Below are 13,897 nucleotides of genomic sequence, written 5' to 3'. Positions count from 1 at the left end.
ATGGGAGCCCAGGGGAAAAGAAGCCCGGGGGTATCTAGGGATTCACAGCAAACTGAAAGCGGCCTGGGGTTTCCCACAGGCTACGGGCCCGGCTGGGGACAGGTCCCCAGTTCCTTTGGCTCTCTCCAAGTTAAAATGAAAAACAAGTTCTGCAATCACAGCCCCTCAGTAGGCTGGCTCTTGCGCCTCCCAGAAAGGCCTGGCCTCTTCTTTTGCTCTCGCTGAGCGGGGGCAAGGGAAGGCCAGTGGTGGCTGTGCAGCTCGCGGCTCCCCTCCCGCTCAGCTACGCGGTGGGCGGAGGCTTCCTTAAGCTCTTGACCGGAGACCAACTGCACGTCAGCAGCTTCCCCTGAACGTCACTCTGAGAAATATTTATTTGCCTCATAAATGTGGGTTTATAGGTTTGCTACCTAAACTCTTCACCTCTGAGACTACCTTGGTAAAGAGAAAGACAGGAGGCAGGCGTAAGGCTCGCCCATTGTATCAGCTGGTGCGGGGAGGGGGTGGGGGCGAAGATTCCCAAATAAAAACGTCAACTCCAAGCATTCCTTTGTGTCAGAGGCTTCTGCGAGGCCATTGCACATGGATGTGCACACTGATGACAGCATCTATCCTGCTGCAGGGGCCAGAGGAAAACCTATGATCACACTGGGTGGTAACAACCCTACTGTGCATACAGGTTCAAGGGGAAGGTGGAGGCCTCTGCTCTGGGCTGACTGAGCTGCTCCTGGTGGGGTGGGGAAGGCAGGCAGGTGTGGCCACAGAGGTGGTCGAAGGAGGTCAGAGCTGTGGGGCAGAGTTCATTTTCTTTCAGCATATTCTGATTTGTTAAAGGTTCCTAGGTAAGTGGGTTAGAAACTATATTGTTGAATTTTTAACTAAACCCCCCTCCCTCTCTGGTCAAAATGAGTAAGTGGTTTAAAAGCACCCCTGCAAAGATACCATGGACTGAACAATGGGAATATAAGCAAAAGTCAAGAAAACGATGTTCTGAGTGTTCACACCTCTCAGTACCATGTGCAAGCTCTTTGTTGCCCACATTATAAAGTAAAAGCAAGGAGTTAATCAGATATGATAAAGCCATGCTCCAAAGGTGAAATTATCACTCTATTTAAAATATGGTTTGTATCCACTATTGTGACTAGTGAACTTTACGTAGCCCAAGCATATATAGTGCCATGAAATAGTAGTGATAGTAATATGTGTGCGTACACTCCTGTGGGCATACTCACAAGCAGACTTTCAAAGGTAATGGCAAGTTCTGTCCCTTAAAACACAGTGAGGAAGAGGGTGTGGGGGGGACTACCCTTTGGAAGTTATTCAGTATCTAGTCACAATTTCTTAATAAATTGTCAAACATACAAATACATTAGGGGTGAGTTCTCAAGATGTTTTTGCCAACAGTGATGATCAATCAAAAAAGTTTAGAGAGCCCTGGCTGGGTGGCTCAGTGGTTGGAGAATTATCCTGTGCACCAAAAGGTTTCGGGTTCAATTCCTGGTCAGGTCACATACCTAGGTGGCAGATTCGATCCCTGATTGGGGTGTGTATGGGAGGCAACTGATCTCTCTCTCTCTCTCTCTCTCTGTCCCTTCCTCTCTCTCTAAAATCAATTAATGTAAAACATATCCTTGGGTGAGGATTTAAAAAAGTTTGGGACACTGGTTAGAGATAATCTGCAGGAAAAACTTATCACAGATTCATAATGAAAATGATTTGGGTTCTCTTTTATAAATAAGAAATATCATTTGTAGGAAATTACTTCTTGCCTTATGTGAGTCATTACAAATCACAGCCCAGGAACTAAGGAAAATATCCAACATTAAAGGATAGTGAAGCAGGAAATATCCTTATATTCTGGGTATGTTTACAATAAGCTAGATTCTCAATGGATTGGGAAAGGTGAATTTGAACTAAAGACTTAGTACCAGACAGCTAATTCCTTAAGACCCTTAGCCCAGTCAAATATGCATTTAAAATCTATTTTGTTTTGGATTTGAGGGACTGGAGAGTGAATAAAATTGCAACTCGGATTCCAGTGCCAAATGTTGGAACCAATCAATAAATCAATTAAAGAGCTACTGGATGATAAGTGGTTCTCAACCACCGAAAGATCCTTTTCTCCCCCCCTCTATAAACTCCAAATTTCAAAAGGGTGCTGACTCCCAACAATTGTGTTAAGTAATGCTAGTTCCTAGGAAGGCCACAGTCTCAGCCCCACGGGGTTGGTGTATTTGCTGTTTCCCTTCCCATGAAATTTATTTCCGTCCTTTCAATTCGATTTTTCTAATTACATTTTATGAATCATTTCAATGAGCCACCTCAAGGCCATTTTGGAAATAGGTGGGGTTAGACAACTCTGATAAAAAGTGCTAATGAGCACAGCACCTGTGCTTGAGAGTCCGATGAAGGGCCAAGACAGTGAGTATGATGCGTTCAGAGCAAGAAAAGGAGAGAGAGGCCCAAAAGACGTAAATAAAAAAGATGGGCACAATGTATATTAAACAGAGAACAGAACAGAGGGAATTTCAAACAAAGGGACTGGTGGGAGCCAAGGTGCGGAGATAGGAGTAGCTGAGAAGTGTTCAAGGGAAGAAGCTACTGGACAGTTCTTGAACACCTCCCTACCATGTAACAGATAATCAGCGAGCCATCTTACTCATCTGTTTCACGTAATCCCCAGGAAAATCAGCAGCCTAAGAAGTAGGTATCTCCACTTCACAGATGAAGAAATGAATGCTTAAAAAGGTAAAAGAATGTACCAAGAGGAACATACTCAGTAAGTGATACCATCAGGGCTTGGACCCAGGATAGCCTGACTCCCAAGACTGGGCTTTTCCATCTATGGCAGATGGCGAGGAATTACAGAGAACAGGGCCATTCTTTTTATCTAACGGAGGAGGAAATGAAGGTCGGGAAAGATTCATGGCCATATGCAAAGTTACCATGAATGGGCTGGAGCTGGAACAGAAACCCTGGACTCCGAGTCCACTTTCCTTTCTAGCAATGTAATCCGCTGGTGGAGAACCAACATCTATGAGAACAGAACACAGGTCTGCTGCCTAACGAGGTGAAGAAGGAAAGGGATTTTGTTATGTATCCCCTATATCTTTTATGTTTTTAATAGAAAAACAGTATATGGAAATGTTTTATGTTTTCATATATAATATTGTACACAATATTCTGCAATTTGCTTTTTCCTTCAATATTGTTTTCAAGATCTATCCATGTTGATCCATGTGAACCTAGTTCATTGATTTTTGACTGCAAAATAATGTTCTTTTTTAAAAATATATTTTTATTTAATTTTACAGAAAGGAAGGGAGAGGGATAGAGAGTTAGAAACATCGATGAGAGAGAAACATCGATCAGCTGCCTCCTGCACACCCCCTATTGGGGGATCGAGTCCACAACCAAGGTACATGCCCTTGACTGGAATCAAACCCAGAACCCTCTTCAGTCCGCGGGCCGACACTCTATCCACTGAGCCATACCAATTAAAGCAATAATGTTCTTACTGTAGAAGCATACTTAAATATACTACAATGTATTTATTAATTAATTCAATGACGGGAATTTGTGTAATTGTGCTTCTGGCTGGTAGGGGAATCTCCAGAGTGCCTGTCTGTACCCACTCGGGGAGTGTAATGAGAAAGGAGAATCAGCCAATATTTACCACCATATACATCAGAAATTATGAAAAATGGCAGGTCACCCAGTGGACCAACTTAAATACCCCCTACATTTTATACCACAACAAATGGTACAGAGAAAACTTAGATGGCTAGGACAGGAAAAGACTCTCAATGAGATAACAGAAAGGAAATCCAAATATTCTTGAAAAAGAACATCCACAGGAATGAAGGAAAAAATGCAGTAATGCTGACCAGAATTAATATAAAGCACAAAATATTTCTCCTCTGAATAGTAATGTCAGGAGATTACATCCTGACATTACTATTGAGCCCTTGAGAATGGATCAAGAAGTTTCTACAGACTTTTCAAAGCTACTTGAGGTTGCCCAGAGAAGGGCAAGCTCTGCTTCCAGACTATTCTCCTCGATTTCCTTGAATCTGAATAGACCATCTCTGAATTTTCCAAGTAAATTTCATATATTATAATAGTGTTTGAGTTGAGTGGGAAGAAGAAATTATGAGAATAAAGAAATCTGTGTGAGAGTTTGATGCCATTCTTAGAGATCCTAGGATGGAAAGATTTCTCCTATTCTGCACAGATAAGCCCAATCTTCTAATTTCTTGCATGGCCAGAGCAATAAGGACTTTGGTCTTTGATGGCATGGGAGCCTTTATCCAACACTAGGCTTTTGTGATTATTATCTCTGGTTATAGTATGGCTTATGAGGTCTCAAATAACTCATTATAGTTTTCTGACTCAGTTTCTCAATCAGTTATATGAATTGGTTAAAAACATGCTCCAAATTTATTGTATAAGGGTATGAAGAGACATGTAGTAAAGTGAAAGCACTTACAGTTAATACTATTATCACAGGGTACCATTAATATTCAAAAATATGTTTTAAAAGCAACCAAACATTACCCTTCATGAACATTGAAGCAACAGAAATTGTCTGACTTTTGCTCATTGTAGACCGGAGCCCTTGACTCTCATCCAAGTTACAACTCCCTTCTCCCAACCTCGGAGCCATCATGTCCATATTCTGTGTTAGCCATCTGGATATTCTCCAGATTAGATTTGTCCATGTGGCTTGCTCCCTGGAAGATGAGTTCCTTCAAGGGCCAGATCATAAGCAGTGTTTGGTTTTGTTGTTTTTTCTTGTTGTTGTTGTTTTGAGGAGACCATTCACAGTTGAAATACATGAGCAAACTGTGGGAAAAACAACCTATTCTTTTACCTGAGGTCTCGCCCATGTCTGCAAGAAAATCACCTAAAAGTAGATACATTGGCCAATCACCATCATGTTGTTTTAACCAGTCCCCTTGACTAGTTCTCTTGTCTGGTGTCATTCCTGAATTGAAGGTGTTCTCATAGCAGATAAATCTTCCCAACACCTTCCCCTGTCCCCTTTTATGGATCTCAAACACTTTACAACCTGGGGTGGTGGCAGAGAGTGGGGGGTTTAGGAGATCCTTAGAGTTACAAAGAGGAATGGTGTTGAGGCATATCGCCTCATTCTGTGTAGGAGATGTAGTCAGTTCAGGATTTCCATTGTTACTTACTTATGTGTCCCTGGGCAAGATACTAAGTGGAAATAATAATGCCTAATTTAGTAGTGCCTAGCACAGCATAAATGCTCAGCAAATATTTGTGATGATGATGATGATGAAGAAGATGGAGAATAAGAAGAAGAAGAAGAAGAAGAAGAAGAAGAAGAAGAAGAAGAAGAAGAAGAAAGTGACAATGAAACTGAACAACTCATTTCTGCCTTCGCAACTTCACTCATGCTGTTCTCTGATTTGGAATGCTACCCTCATTGTTTTGACCTATCCAGGTCCTTTCCATCCTAAAGGACCCTTAAGAAACCTTCTTCAATCAGCTCCAGGCACAATACCTCATTTGGCAGTATCACAGTCTATCTCATCCTAACTATTTCTTATGTCTGGCCTCCCCAAGGACATTGTAGGCTACTTCAGGGCAGGATCTTTTTATCTGCTTTGACCTAGAATGGGTCTGGGCTCATGTGAGCTAAGAAATATCTGGTATCAAGCACAGTCAAGAAGGTTTCTATTTCCTGGTCACAGAGTGGTACCAAGCACAGTACAAAGGGAATTCCACAGCTGACAGCTGCACCTTCTTGGCTGATCAAATCCTCTGGACTTTATCACCCCATATTACTAAAATGGTCTTATGTCGGCTGAAGGGGTGGAAATGAGTAAGGGGTTCTAGATGCTGGTTTGAGATTTACCACTTGCCATGTATAACTCACTAGGCAATTATTCCTGCCCTACATATCAGGGCACTAATTATATTTCCACACGCCCAAGAGGTCTGTAGAGGTACAACCGAGGTGTGTTCCTCAAGCACGTCGGTACTGGCCCAGGCACTCTGGACTGCCATGGAACTGGGTTTAGGGCAGATGAGAGTTGGTAAAAAAAATTATCATGGCCACTGCTATTCTGTAAGCCACTGATGCTCAGGATATGGACCCCATTCTGCTCATACACACTTCCTCTATAAGTTTCTGGAATTCTCTGACTTTTGAAAATGGGGTGGGAACCACAGGTCAGCCCAACAAAAGAGGGGAACTTCTGACAAGGTTCTATCCAGAACTGTCTTCAGCTTTCTCTGGTACCAGCAACATCCTTCTCCTTCATCTTCCTGTCTGGCCCTTCAGATGATAAGCACCTTCAGGGCTGTGGTGTTTGTCTCCTTAGTGCTTAGCATGGTGTGGTGGGCAGAAATGGGCTCAATAAGTGCGTACTGACTGATGGTTGTGAGGAAGCATCGCAGGAGGCCAGTGACCTGGGAGGCCCTGAGAGCATCGCAGCAAACCCCTCTGCCTACGGTCTTCTCCAGGGCCTTCCCCCCGGGCCTTCCCCCCAGGCTCCTTGCTAATCTCTGGGGCAGCAGGACCTGCCTCCACAAGGTGCTAGTCTCTGCTTTCTGCTGGTGTTTCTCCATGCTCTCCAAAAGGCGGAGAATGGGTGGAAAGGCTCAGCCACAGGATATTGGACTGTTTACAGTTGGCCAGGCCAAGATTAGCATGAGCACAACATATGCCAAGTTCATTGGAAGTTACATTTTCCCTTTGTTTACACATTAAAGGGGAGAAGACCAGAAGGAAAAAAAAAAAAAAAGCAGGTGACCTCCTGGTAACCTCGCCCGTCTGCAAGAGGCTGCTGCCCTCACCTCTGAATGAACTTTCAGATTATCTCAGACAAGATTCACCTTGCGCTGAACTTGTACGCCTGCTCTGAAGCCCCCAGTCACGTAGCTGTGATTAAACATTACAGAGTGGCCATAAATTTACAGAAGTATTATTGTGGCTTGCTTTCCTCTTTCTTCTTTGGGAGAGGAAGAGAGCAATGGGTTTAGGGTGGGGGGAGCTAAAAAAAGGGAAATGTAGTCAAACAAACAGTTCCTTTTCACAGTTCTGAACAAAAGAGAAAACATTGCAGATAGGTGTCCCAGAAAGAAGGGGAAAGAAATTTGGCCATGTGAGAGGAATTAAAGTTCTAGAAGACTTCAAAAGCCCCAAACTCAACAAAATAGCCACGATGCTCTGCTCCCATTTCCAGGCAACCTGAAAGTTCGCAGGTGAAAGCGGACCTGCTCTGTCTGCCCCGGGCCTGTCTGAAGGGTGTCCCTGCAGCAAGACTTCTGCCCGAGAGAGTGATACTCATCCCTGGGTTTGCTCTACAGTAGGGCAATGGACAGGGAAGCAGGCAGGGGAGAGAAGGCTGCAAAACACAGTTTGTTTTGTTCTTTGAGCTGCTGTGAGCGAGGAGGACGCCCTAACATCTGGGACATTTAAAAGGAGATTGGACAAAGACTAGACCGTATTCTAAAGGAAACACCCTGAAGCTATACCCAGGAGACTGACCAGATGACCTCAGAGCATTTATTTCTATGATTCACTGTTTTATACTTAAAGTGGGAAGAAAAATGGATATTCCACTTAAGTAAAGTTTGCTAAATCCTCTAGGATTCCAAAGCCAAGATACGCCTGCAGACGGCCTGTGCTGGTCATTAAACAATGAGACCTCTATAACCAGAAAAGGCCACGGAGTGCTCTATGTGATCCAGACGAATTGTAAGAAGTGGTCAGGAAGCCAGACTGAGGTGACAGGCTCTGGCCAGCAAAGCCACCTTTGGAAAGGAGTCATTCGGTCTCTGGTTACCCTATGGCAGTGACAGGGGTGCTAAAGAGGCTCATTGTTTCTACAGTTGGCAAGGCCTCGTCCACAACGTAGCAAAGCCCAGAGTCCATCACACAAGGAAAGCAGCCGATGGCTTAGCTCAGCGCCTACTCTCGGCAAGTCTCTCACTTCTTGTACGAATCCTCCAGGAGTCAGGAGCAGCCCTTTGGAAATGCTCAGGCATTGCCTCTGATGCACTGAGTTGAGCCAGGAAGTGAAATGTCCATGGAGCTAGGACAGTCTTGGGAATGTTTATGTTTGCCATGGGAGTTCTGAAGTCACCCTCTGGTCACAGGGGGCAACCCATCTCCAAAGTCCTAGTTTGGACTTGGAGAAGAAAAAGAACGGGTTCTTGTCTCTCAAGATGAGTTCTGTGTTTGGGGGTAAGTCCAGGAGTGTGAACATATGGAGGCTGGGATCTGAGACTCATGGGAAAGCTGTGAGAGCACGCAGGGGGCGGTACTAACGCGGACAGCCTGAAATCAGGCCAACAATCGCTCAACACACAGGTACCAGCCAAGGGCAATGAGACAGACTCAATAGGGCAGCCAGGAACCAGGAAGGCATACACAAGAGGAGGAAAGGCAAATATGTACCAAGAGCTAGAAAACACAAGATTAGATTGTTGGGTGGAAACTTGGGGAGAGGGGAAAGCATAATAAAAGTTGCAATTGTTGAGAGCTGAAAGTGGGCCAGTCACTGTATGAAATCAAGTGCTGTAGGGCACTGTCTCATTTAATGTTCATCTAAGAGGAAGATACTATTACTATGCCAATGTTAAAGATAAGGAAATTGAGGCACAGGACAATTAAGCAATTGCTCAAAACCACACTGTAATAAGGAAGTCAGAATCTGAATCCAGGCCTATCTGATTCAATGCATTTTAAAATATGAGAGTAAATCTGGAAACTAAAGAGAAATCTATAAAAGTTCATGCTGGTCAGATTGAATGAAATGTCCTCTTCCTTTTCCTACCATCCTTCAAGCGCTGCTTAAGTGCTCATCTCCTGTAGGAAACCTTGACTACTACTATCAGCTTCTGAGATTTATCCTTTCTCTGAACTCTATTTGTCTTATTGTTTATGGGGCACAGGAAGCACTGTATCACAACTTTTCTATTCTTCCAACTGTTTGTCCCTCACAACTGAACTGATTATGTCAGTAAACTAGATGCTGATATAGAAAGAAACCTAAGTGTTTTGTTTGTTACCTCCCAGAATAGAAAGTCAATTCTTTGAGGCCTGAGGTCCAAAATGCCTAGTACAGCAAGGGACACACAGTGGGACCTTAGTATATTTGTGACCAAATTCCCAGAAACCAATAAAAATCCCCTAAAGTACACAATAAGGAAGCATTTTCTAATGAAGAGAGTTGTTCATTAGTAGAATGTTCTAGAGTGGAGGATATAGGAATATGGATATGAGAGTAGACAGGGCCCTACTTCTTTTGTGTATAACTCCCCTCCCCCGTCCCCAATAAGTAGCTTTACTGTATTATTTCTTTATAAAAACAACATATGCTCTTTTCAAAAATTAAAAAAAAAATTAAAAACCTCTTTAACTCAAAAAAGGATAGCAGGGAACCTACCACCCATAATCTCATCTCCCAGGGATAATAACTACTGATGATTTGGTATCCTGCATGCTCTTAAAAGCTGACTATTTTTCAGTAATAAAGCACAAAATCTTCTACATTTTTAAAGACTCTATAGTGTCTATTTTTAATGGCTCTATACCATACGAAGTCGAACAAATCCCCTACTGGTAGATATCTTGTGTTGTTTTTTTTCCCCTCCAATCCTTCACTACTCAATGTCTTGATGAAATACTTACAAATACATCTTGGTGCATTTCTGCAATGGCTCCCTTAGGAAATGACACAAGCTGCACTACAGTACAGTGGTTTAAAGTGTTGACTCTCTAGACAGCCTAAGTTGGGTTCCTAGCTCTTCCACTTACCTGCTTTGTGATCATGGGCAAGTTATCGAACTTCTCTACAATCCAGTGTTATCATCAATAAAACAGGAATAAGTAGTACATATATCATAGGGTTGCTGTGTGGATTGAATATGTTAATTCATGTGAAGCTTTTAGTATCGTTCCTTTCAGACAGTAAATGCGTGGCAAATGTTAGCCATGATGATGTTGATGATGATGATGACAGATAAACTCCTGGAAGCACGATTCTTGGTTAAAGCTTTTGGTACCCATTGATGAACTGCCCTCCAGAATGGTGTCTCAATTTACTCTCCCATTAGTAGGAATCAGTGTTTTTGAATAGAAAAACCTGAACAGAGCTGGCATGAGCATCTTTCAGAAATGCTAGAGGGGCTATCTCGCTAAGCCAGAAGCTTTATGATCCCTGTCTACCTCATAGTCCCATGCTTCCTTGCCCTCTTCCTAAGTCATATACATGTAATGAAAATCAGGAGAACATGTGGAAAAACTTGGAACATTTTGAAATAAAATGTTCTAAGGCTCTATCTAACTTGCATTTAGATAGTGCTTTGTAATTTGGAAAATGTTTTCAATCTTTTTGGCATAAACACCATCTAACTTATTGGTTATGAAAACCTGTACTTTCCAACTGGGACATTAAGGAATGATTAGGTAACAGAATAACTGAAGGGATGCCAGATCTCATCTTAACCTGTTTCTAGATCAGATCTTAAGACCCAGCCTTGCACCCAGGCTGCCTGCACCATTCACCTCACCACTGTCAGATCAAAAGCTCTCTAAGGTTCTCTTCTCTTCCACTGTCACTACCAAGCATTCAGAAGTTTCTTCTCTTTGGATTTTACTTGCAACCACAGCTATCTATCTCCACTCTCTAGTAACTCTTGTATCAAATGAACACACAGGCAGGAATTAAGGATACAATCTTGTTACCTGAAGTAGCCTGGAATGGTTGTCTCTCACGTCATCAAAGGTAAGCATTTACTAGAATTTGATAGTGAAAGTTCCTTAGCTGTTTCTATCTTACTTCTCCCTGGTCCGAAAATCACTGAAAAAATACCCTCCTTCCTTAATTTTTCAGGTTTCTAAAGAAGCAAAGCTTCTCAGCTTAGTGTCTTTAGGGCCTCCCTGCATTCTCCATCTTAGCACCGTCCCCTGCTAATAGGAAGTGTGAGTATTTCACTCTATTGGAAGCTATACGTGTTTCAGCCAAAGACCCATGCAGGTACATGCTCACAGCAGGAAAGAACAAGTGGATCACTTAAAAAATGGGCTCTAGTTACGTTTCTGATCATTACATCATCTGCCGAAGTAAAGGCTTCTGTCACATGGGAAAACGAGCACTATAATCTGTGTCCTGATGTTACAATCAAGACAAGTGTACCGGTAATAATACAACTGTAGGAATTTGAATACGCTCTTACTTACCAATGACCACAATCAAGGCAGTCCCTTTTTCTTAAAATATATGGTACTTAATTTTGGTCTTCAGTGATAAAATTTTCATATTCTTCCTCTTTACATTCAAACATAATGCACCCAATGCTGCTGCTATGTATGGATTATGCAGGCATAACTTTTAAAAACCTACTCTATAGAGGAAGGTTTTCTTTTGATGGGCATCTGTAGCGGCCACCTTCAGAGGTGTTCTTTTGGGTCCTAAACCTTGGCTTGTCCTCAGCCTCCTCCCCAGTTCTCTCTGGGTGGTTTCCAGACAGGATTTTTAGGCATCTGATCCATTACCCTGTATGTGAGATGCTAGGAGGACTAAAAAGGAAGGAGAAGATACTGCTTCTGCCCTCAAGGAGTGTAGAATTTAGTTGGAGATCCAGACCAACATCTTGAAGTCAATAAAAGTACCATGAGGATATCAGTGTGCGGTAAGGTATGGATCCCCACAGAAGGTTTAGAACAGCGGTTCTCAACCTGTGGGTCACGACCCCTTTGGGGGGGGGGTCAAACGACCCTTTCACAGGGGTCGCCTAAGACCATCGGAAAACACATATATATAATTACATATTGTTTTTGTGATTAATCACTATGCTTTAATTATGTTCAATTTGTAACAATGAAATTGGGGGTCACCATGACATGAGGAACTGTATTAAAGGGTCACGGCATTAGGAAGGTTGAGAACCACTGGTTTAGAAGGAAGAGCAGTGGACAGTGACAATGTCTTGTTCATATTGGACACCCATGTCCTAGAACAGTGCCTGACACGTAACGGACACCCAATACACATCTGTGGGACACTCCTCCCTCTCTGACCTGCCATCTATGGCAAAGCTAAGGGACCAGGTGTTTTCCAGGCCATCTGCCTTCCCAAAGGGCCCCAAGTCATTACAGTTTCCATCAGGTTGTGCAGTTTTCTGGCAGCCGCCCCAGAGGGGCTCTGCCTCAGCTAACAAGGCAGTGTGTGCTGCTTCTCTGGGGACAGTGTCCCTGGGAGCTTGGTGTGCACATCTAACGAGACTGGATTTTCTGGTGGGTGGGGGGAAGCAGCAAGGAGGTGATGCAGGTCTGCAGGGGTGAACCTGTTTCCTCAGCAAAGCAAGCGCACGCCCCCAATCAACACCCCGCGGCGCTCCCCTTTATCAGCAGTCTCTGCTCAGGGGAGGGCATTCCTCCATGAAATCTCTGATACTGCGGCTGGGTTACCAGAGAGCACTTGTTTACAAGGGCATTTCCTCCAAGTGTTTTCACTGAGCACATATTTGCGGGTGAGGATTAGGAAAGAGCCACAGGCTGGGTCAAGTGGTATCCGTAGAAGGGAAAACACCCCCTCTCTGCCCTCTCCAGGCAGCCACAGCTCCCACTTGCCAGAGCGGAACCCGGGAAGCGGTACCGTTTTGCTTTCCTCCCGCTGCCCCTGAAATGCATCCTGTCTGCACCAACTGCCTGGGCCCCTGGGGCTCATCCCTCAGTGGACCAGTCTCACACCTGCCTTGAGAGAGTCAAATACAGATGTGCCAACAGGTGATACTGAAAAAGCCACTCTAGTCCTGGACTCAATGTCTCCATCTATAAAATGAAACTCCAGGGCTAATTGATTTATTTTTCTTCATTTTAGAAATTATTTATTTCACTTACAATTTTCACTTTAAATGCAAAATAGCTGATAAAAAGAAAAAAACCACATTGAAAAACATATTATACTGACTCTTTGCCCCATACAGACACATCAGCCTTTGGAATTTGCTTTTAGGTAATTAGGTAAAAAATAAAAACAAACTTAAAACTATTATTTCTCTCCAAAAAAAAAAAAATTGAGGTACTTATTTAACAGATGTGTGATCTCCATCCAAAAATGGTTTCTCTATTAATTAACAGCCTTGCTACATGTGGTCCCAATCCGTCCCTTCTAAAGCAGATCTTTGTTTAAGCACATGTTCATAAAACTGACAATGTTCCTTAATAATCATTGAGGTTGCAAAATAATATTGAATGTCAACTGTAATTGAAAAAATAAAATATAAATTAGCAAAGTTAAAAATAATCAGTAAGGTTGCCATAGAAACACACGGGGCTAGCACCAGACCTCACAGCAGATATGCTGCTGGGAGGGCCTTTAGGGGACGCTCAGGAGAACTGAGCCAGCTGGCCTTCCAGCCACAGCCCCGCTGCCCACACAGGAAAGTGAGTTCTGCGCTCATGGTCTGAAGGATCAACACTTGCCCCTGCTTCTCCAAATTAAGGTAAATTTCTCACCAACTCCACCTGGAGCTGGATGCCAGCCTCCTCCCCAGCTGAGTCAACCTTAGAGGAGGGAATACAGCTCAGCACCAAGCAGCAGGGAAGACATTCCTGAACATTCTGCAGGAGACCCACAAACCATCATCACTCCCCGCCTGCTCCACTGGGCCCTGTTCACCACCAGGTGGACTCCCACCCCAGTCCCAGCAGCAGATTCCACACCTTGTAATGGTGTTTCCTGCCCCCACCCTCCCCCCAGGAGAGCAGGGACATCAAGACAAAGTGAGTCCAGAGCCTGGCAGGAAACTACAGGGACTTGGGCTCCAACAGAGCAAAGGGCTTGCTGAGTTACCAATGGCTTTGTTGACACAGCTAATGCCACCCCTTGACATTTGAAAAACAATAGTTTAT

The 13,897-nt window shown here is 43.5% G+C and overlaps 1 protein-coding gene across 1 annotated transcript in view; it reads right to left on the bottom strand.

Annotated features, from left to right (window-relative positions):
• The window catches only part of EXOC6B (exocyst complex component 6B), a 530,863-nt gene that overhangs the window by 13,224 nt on the left and 503,742 nt on the right, over window positions 1-13,897 (bottom strand). The window lies entirely within an intron of this gene.

Source organism: Myotis nattereri (genome assembly GCF_964212035.1).
Source record: "Myotis nattereri genome assembly, chromosome: 10".
Lineage (NCBI taxonomy): Eukaryota > Metazoa > Chordata > Mammalia > Chiroptera > Vespertilionidae > Myotis > Myotis nattereri.
This window is presented reverse-complemented; position numbering and strand designations above follow the sequence as displayed.